The sequence below is a fragment of the Equus asinus genome, chromosome 25, assembly GCF_041296235.1.
Source record: "Equus asinus isolate D_3611 breed Donkey chromosome 25, EquAss-T2T_v2, whole genome shotgun sequence".
Lineage (NCBI taxonomy): Eukaryota > Metazoa > Chordata > Mammalia > Perissodactyla > Equidae > Equus > Equus asinus.
Window position 1 is genome coordinate 11175335 of NC_091814.1, and position 7931 is coordinate 11183265.

Consider the following 7931-nt stretch of genomic DNA (forward strand, 5'->3'; position numbering starts at 1 on the left):
TTTGTTGAGAATATACCATGTGCCAGGCACTCAGCTAAGGAGAGTGGATGAAACAATGAGTACAACCAAGTTCCTGGCCTTCAGGAATTCACAGTCAGAGACTGAGAGGGAAAAGGAGCATTTCAACAGAGTGTTAGTTGTACAGCATGTGGTTAAGAGTGTAGACTCTGGGCCAGACTGCTTGGATCTGAATTCCAGCTCTGCCACTTACTAGTTGTGAGACCTTGAGCAAATTTCTTGACTTCTCTATGTTTCTACTTCTCCATCAATAAGATGAAGATAATAATAGTACCTACTTATAGGGTTGTTGTGAGGATGGGATGAGTTGCCTGGAATAGAGTAAACACTATGTATAAGTGTTTGTTATTACTAAGCGAGTAATGGAGGCAGGTGTTAGGTACTATGGGAAATCTCAAGAGGAAAGTGTGTCCCCTACACAATTGGTGGTCATTCTGCAGCTTTGCCTTTATTTCCCTTCGTCTTTCCTGAGTTTCTACCAAACCGCATGCTTACTCACCCTGCCTCACAGAGTCAATGATTTGCCATCACAAACCAATGGAGAAGTCTCTTACATTCTCAATTCCCCTTTGATAAGGGAAGCCTTGCCTCCAGGATACAGAAGCCATCTTTATCTTTCATTCTTGTCCAGTGTACTTTCCTTCAGCCACCTCTTGTCAGTCATCCCCACTGTCCCCCGAGCTCCTGTCCTGAGATCCTTTGCCTGGAACAGTTGCGCTTCTCATCACGGTCTGAGCAGTGGGTGTCGCTGGTCTCCAGCTTTTCCTTCTCTTGGGGATCTGCTTTAGTCTCCTTCCCTCTGGGTACAGCGTGCTCCTGCCTCTCTGCGCCATCCGACATTAGGAAAATCAGGAAGCAAAGACAGGTTCAGGGAAAGGAACTGAGACTGTTACAGTGTGGGAACCCTAAAAGCACTGGTCAGGAAATAGAGGTCTGGTTCACCCTACCTCTGCCACTGGCTTGCCACGTGACCAGGCAAGTCTCTCCACCTCAGCCTCCTTTTCTGGGTTGTAAAGTGAGAGCGCTGGATGAGGCCAGTAGTTTGCAAACTTTTCACCACCACGAACTTCTTTTACTGTTTCTGTCTGCATGGACGTCATGTTTTGAAAGATTTGATCTTCCCCCTAAAAAACCCTGCATTTTAAAGAATTAGTTTATTTTTCCATCTGTAATTAATCGGACTTTAATCAGTAAGAGAGAGTTTTATGACACAGAATTGAGAAAAGCTTAACTAAAAGCAAACATAAATAAACCAGGCTCTTTTAGACCTTTTGTCATACTATTTCTGGTATGTGCATGCTTTCTAGTGGACTTTCTGAAATATTGAAAATAGCTCTGGCTCTCCCATTGTCCCTTTAGTCTATTCCTGAGCATCTAAGGTCTCTGGGCTAGATGATCTCTGAAGTCTCTTCTACTCCTAAAATGCTCTAAATTTATGACATCCTTCTGTTGTGGGTGAGTTGAAACGCCTGGAGGCTGGAGGTCCAACCAAAAGAGGCATGCAGAGGCTGGGTGCAGTTCTGTGTACAGAACAACCAACCTCCATCCATTTTGATACTGTGATGCAAAATTGCTGTTACTTTCGCACGGGTTGAATTGAAGTCTAACTTTGCTGAGCTGATGAAACAAGTTTGACAACCGCAATAGTACACACCACGTCTCCCAGTAGCTTATGGAGGTAATAATAAGGCAGGCACAAAATTCTCAGGCACGTAATTTCCTCAAACCATTTGTGTATCCTGCAAAAATGATATCCTAATAACAAATCATTTTTGCTATCTTAAATATCTTAAGTTCCTTGGAATCTTGTAGCATTGATGAAATCATGCATTAATTAATCAAGTATTTTTGAGCCAAGAACTGTACTAGGCACTACTGGAGGCCTACAGAAGTATATAAAATGTGGCTTAATTGCATTTCTACAAAAACATTTTTTAGCAGGTAAACCTTTTCAAATAATGTGCACTGTAGAGGTTTTGTTCCCATTCTCACTCTGGGGAAACACAGAAGAGAGATGAGCAGAAAAGAGAGAATGAAAGAGAAGACTGGGGAGCTAGAGGCTACTCACCATGGCCAAGGAAGCAGACCCAACAAAGGAATTAGGACATTTGACTTCTGCTTCGTGAGGCTGGGGTCGGCTTTAACTGCACCTGTTGGGCTTCATTAGTTAGCAGAGGTATAAAAAGAGTTGCTTAATGCAGACCAGAAATGCTTCAATAAGTCTATCCCACAAATATTTCTTGCCTATCTACCAACTGCCAAGCACTATCTGGGAATATGGCACCAAATAAATGTCTTGGTCCTTGTCTTCAAGGAATTCTGAAGCCAAAGGAGAAGTCCCACAGGGAAATACACACCCCTGGGCGAAAAGTGCCACAAGAGTACCAAGCAGCTCAGAGAAGAGAATGATTAATTCTGTCATGGGTTTTTGAGGCCACCTTACACAGGAAGTGACATTGAGGCTGGGCCTTCATGTAAGTTTCAGCCTAATTATTAGGGGCATTCCATGCATAGAAAGCTACATGGAAAAAGCTGTGAATATTCGTAGTCAGAGGTGGCTGGACTTGAAGGGAGGGTGAAGGTGAAAAATTGAAGATGAGACTAGTATTAGGCCAGACTGAGAAGAATCAAGTATTGTCGTAAGGCATTGCTTTTAAAATATTTAAGTATATTTCCCCCAGGATTCAGTGAGGTATGGCTCTCAAGTGACTATCCAAGCCAACAAATAGAGAGACATTCAGTAATCAAGAAAATTGTATTTTAGCCATTGACAGGTAACAGGTAAGAAGTTCTATTTAAAAGCATTTTTTACTTTATTTTTTTGAAAATAATCTTAGAATTCCTGTAAGACACTCATTTTATGTAATACAGTACATAAAAGTATTTTAAAAAATTGAACAAGCTTCAAGTCTGTCACAGGAATAGTCATTTTATAGCAACAGTTTATGCCATTAAAAACATATTTATTAATGTATTAATTAATATGTTACTCTCGTAAGACTTTTGTCATTAGGCTTAAGTATTAGGAAGAACAAGATTAATTGCATTTACAATAAAATATATGAATAAGTAAAATGTTAATGTTTTACGGATAACTATTAAATTCTGATAAAAAGATAGATGTTAAGCTGTCTATAGGAAGTTAAATACAGGAAACTAGATTGTGGTATGTGTTGCGTGAGCATGTGTGTTTGTGTGTGTGTGTGTATGAGGAAGAAAGAGAGGAAAAAGGACAGAGATACACGGAGAAGAGAGGCTTGGGAAATAAAATTTCTTGAGGCTATTTTGTGAAAGTAAATGCTAGTTAAAAAACTAAAGCAAGAAAGTTACCAAAAAGGGAAGATTTCATGAGCTATATAAATGAAGAAAGGAAAGAAAATTTTAGCAATGTAAGAAAGACAATGCAAGTAAATATACATAAAGCATGCACAAAGGTGTGTGTATATAACACATACAATACACAAAATATGCATTGCTGGACTTGTACACTATGCAATAAATGTTTATTAAGCACTTGCTATATACCAGGCACACACATGGCTATTTCTTCCTTTCTTGGCATTTTTACCATATCTCTATGCATTTGACAGAAGAAAAATTGTAGAATTTTATATTATAATTGATGGGGTAGTTTTTATGTTTTTAAATATATCAAATCAGAGCCAGGGTGTAAATATGGGTGAGTTTTCCAAAAATAGCCAATGGCTGTCTATTTTGTAAATGAGTGGTGCCATCCTTTTGTCTCAGTTCAGGGCACTCTCTCAGAATTTACTTCTGAAACACACTATCTTATGTATTCATTTATTCATTTATTTTCTGTTAGACCTTAGGTATAGTGAATTGAGTTGGTCACACTCCTCAGTTCTTGGCTTCTCATCACTATTGGTTTATTCAAGGACCTTTTAAACTGTTATTCTAATTTTTCCCCTTTCATCTCCTCTCTATTCTTCTCCCCTGCCCCATAGTTCACTGCTCCTGTGTTTTTAATGAATGTCCTTTCAATTCATTTTACATTTATCACACAGAGTGGATCTTGGTTGGAGGACTGGCCTGAATGGGGATGCACTTTGGGCTGAAGTTACTTTGACCTTGTTTTACTGACAAATCAGGAAATGAGCAAAGCATCAGTGCAGAAGGTATCCACCAGAGGAAGGAAATGTGGACTCTGAGTGGCTTCCTGGTGCCTGCCTTGTTCTCATCAGGGAGACTCGTGTGTGAAGCTCCGTGGTCTCAGTATCCCCTGAAGAGTGAGGAGCTCTCCAGATCCCAGGAGGTCAGAACCGTGGGCTCATTGCTTTTTGTCCTTTTTTGACCTGGAAGATCACTACCAAGGTTTGAGGTAAAGTTGCTTTAGACACTCTCAGCCCTATCTAGAGCCTCCACCACCACCTATGAGAGAGCTGGGCTGGGGTTGGTCAGGGCAAGGGAAGGCAGATGCAGTTTCACCTTGAAGTGAAAGGTTTCTGTCCTGTAATTGGCAATCTTCTTCTTTGCAGCTATCTTCCCAGATTTTTATCATGCCATCCCTGTTGAAGGGGAGGAAATGAACTTTTATGGATTAATATTTAACAAAGTCTCAAAGCTTGGCAGAAGCTATGTGATCACCCCATGATCTGTCTGACATGAGCCTATGGCCTCCTGGGCTTCCCTGTGTGTCTGCAACACATGTTTACTGAGATCCTTTCCAGATAAGTTCTAAAGGACCAGCACAACATTATCACTTCATATGTGTGCTATCCTTCCACTGCACGTCACAGCAGCTTGAACACTTACTGGATAAGAGACAGAAACGGAAGCAGAATGGAGAGTGGGGCTGGGGCAGTTACAGTTTTTAAGCTCTGAGTTAGTCTATTTTCTATCGAGTCACTTTTCAGTCTGAATTTTCAGCTCTATCAGCACCCCAGGGGTCACTGGGAACAGCCACCTTGACTCTCAGAAACTGAGCTGAGGGTGTGGTTGCTGTGGCAGCTGGTGTTAGAGTGTGACTGGATGGGACCCAGTCTCAACTGTGCTTGTGGTGACAAGGAGACTGCGTGGCCTCCACCCACTTCTCTCTCCTGACTGTTCCTTACTCATTAAGCATGCTGACAAAAGAGTCCACATTACGGGCTCCTGAAGGAGGCTAGGGAGATTGTAGAGGCCACAGGAGGAGAGGGTGAGGAAGGGAGTGAGGAAGGTTTGTATCAGCTTTGTCACGTGTACCGCAATGTCCTGTGCTGGCTCAGGCACTGCACCCACAAGAACACACACAGCCCACGCCTAGAGACTGGATAGGCACCTTTGAGTATAAGTGCAGGAGTGGCTTGGACAGGATGGCGATCCTAAGAACTCTCTGATAATTTCTTGTTGTTGTTCAGAGTATGCAAACTTGGAGGGATCCAGCTCAGCCCTCTGGGGGCACCTCACACTGGCATGCAGAGGTGACTCTACTATCATCAGAACTTGGTGACTGTCTAAGTCCTGCTACATGCCAGGTCCTCTCTGGACCGCAGGACTCATGCCAGACCAGAGTAAACTCCCTCTTGGCCTGAAACAAGAGCTCAGAACAGTTAAGGGTGATCATTTTTCCATTTTATGCACACAAGAGCACTTTTCACAGACTATGCAGTTCAAGTGTGTCTTTATTTTTAAGTCATTTTTGGGAATTTCAAATACCAAATCCATTGACCCAGAAGAACACTACCAAGTCCCACTTCCTCTACTTACTGACGGTGGGAACCTGGGCAAGTTATTTAAGCCTCAGTTTCCTTCATTTGTAAAATGGAAATAAAAATAGTCAGCCCACCTCAGAGGGCAGTTGTGAGGATTAAATGAGATCTTTCAAGTAACACGCTCATCACAGGGCCCAACAAATTCACTGCTCAATGAATGTTAGCTCTCATGATTTTTACTTATCGCTGTTTCATGCTTTGCAAGAGATAACACATCTGCTATGTGACTTCACAGTCAGAGAGGTTACCGTTACCTGCAATCTGTGAACGGGCGGTGCAGAGATGTTGGGATCAACTGGGTCACAACGGAAATCAACCAATCAGAACTCAGCAAAGCCTTCTTTACAAGCCATCTGCACTCAGATGTGTGGGTTCCCATCAGCTGTCAGAACCCCACAACTGAACATTAGGAGTGGATAGGACACTTCTAAAAGTGGCTTACAGTAACTGAAAAAACAAGTGATCCATCAATGGCAAGCAATTACAAAATGTTGTTTAGCTTATTGCAAGAATATCTGCAAGTGGGAGAGGATGGAACATGGGCAGACGACCTAAACCAGCGAGTTCAAAAGGGCAAAGGGGGCACCTGGAAGAAAGAGGCTCCTGCTGAGGATGCCCTGCTCTCCGGAGCTCCTGCTGGGAGACAGCAAAGGGCTCCCAGGCCACTCTGACAGGCAGCTGGGGGTGTTTCTAGTGTTGTCCCTTGCAAGCACCTGTCTTCTTTGAAGCTTGAAAACTTTCTCCAGGAGATTGGGCCCCTCTTGCTTGGGTCAGAAGAATGAGCACGTTTTCTGCTGCCTGTCCAAAATAAAACGTCAGCTTTAGGAATAAAAGGAAAGAAAAACAGGGGCTGGGTGTTAAGCCACACAGCTTCTTAGGCTCATAGGCCAGCAGGACTTGGGGGCTGCCTGTGGGGCATCCTGCCGACATACATCCTGGCTCCTGTATCACTTTATTATACCACTATGTTTGAAAAGAATAAGAGGCAGTTGGAAGTAGAGGAAATAAAAGTAGCTCCCATTTGCATGATATTTTGCAGTTTACAAAGATTTCTTAATCTTGTCCTCATGTGAACCTTCCGACAACCCTGGCAGTGAAGAGAGGGATCATCTTCCCACTTAGCAGATGAATAAACTGAACCCAGGTGAAAGGACATGCCTATGGAAGGTCTGGATTCACAACCTGGTTGTTCCACTCATTTTGTGTAATCACAGGCAAGTCATTTAACTTTTTTAGTGTCAGTTTCCTCCTCTATAAATGTGGGGTTTGGATTAGCTGGCCTTAAATGACCTTTCAGTTCTAATATTCTCCAACTCATCTAATTAAGTGTATAGGCTCTTCTTGGCTTACAAATCATGCTCAGTGAACATCTATTCCATACAAATGGCTGTTCCAGCCAAGGTCTCCCATCTCTGACGGAAGCATTTGAACTCCCCTCTCCTTCTTGCCGCTGGGGACACTTACAAACACTAGAAGCTTCAGAGACCCCCCCTCCCTGTCATTTATACCAGCTGAGGGCACGAGGAAACTCAGAACTGCCACTGGAGTAGCCCTGTGCAGAGGAGAGAACCTCTAAGTCTGTGTTGGGGCTGCTCTTGGCGGAGATGGCATTCAATATTAGAATGCCGAATGACCTTTTCTGTTGGAATCTGATTTTAAAGGCAGCTTGAATTCTGTAGTGTTAAGGTACTATAGTTAGTTATATTTTGAGTTAAATGAGCTCCTACGGCATAGCCTGGAAGCCTCACGCTCCTGTTCGTAGGTTTCTCTGAAGCAAGCTCGTTGAGTCTCAATAAATGTGGTTCAGGAACACAACCTATCTGTAGGCTGCTGACTGTCCTGACTTGTACTTAACCATCATTCCTAACCCTTGAGGGTTGTATCTCCCATCATCTCTGGCCCAGAGCCCAGCATATAGACATGCTCAATAAATTATCTCAGATGGCTGCTGTTTCTCTTAAATAGCCATTCTTCTCATCGTGAAGGGCCTGCGTTCTCCTAAAGTCTTCACAGGCTATGCAGCCTGTCAGCCTCAGATGATAGATAGGGAACAAAGGGACTGAGCCATGTGGTGGAGAACATCCTAGTGTCAGGATATTGACGCCATGCCTCTCCCCAAATCGCCAGCCTGGCTCCACTGTTAGACAGAGCACTGGACTGGGAGGAGTGCCGGAAATTCTTGGCGCACTTGGTAGCATTTCT

At 43.1% G+C, this 7931-nt stretch overlaps 1 long non-coding RNA gene across 1 annotated transcript; it reads right to left on the reverse strand.

The window, feature by feature from the left end:
* Positions 1–442: 442 nt before the first annotated feature.
* Positions 443–2180, reverse strand: LOC139042055 (uncharacterized). The gene is made up of 3 exons (XR_011498263.1): positions 2087–2180; positions 966–1152; positions 443–842 (listed from the first exon to the last, which is right to left on the reverse strand). It is a non-coding gene; the product is annotated as an uncharacterized lncRNA (long non-coding RNA).
* Positions 2181–7931: the final 5751 nt, after the last annotated feature.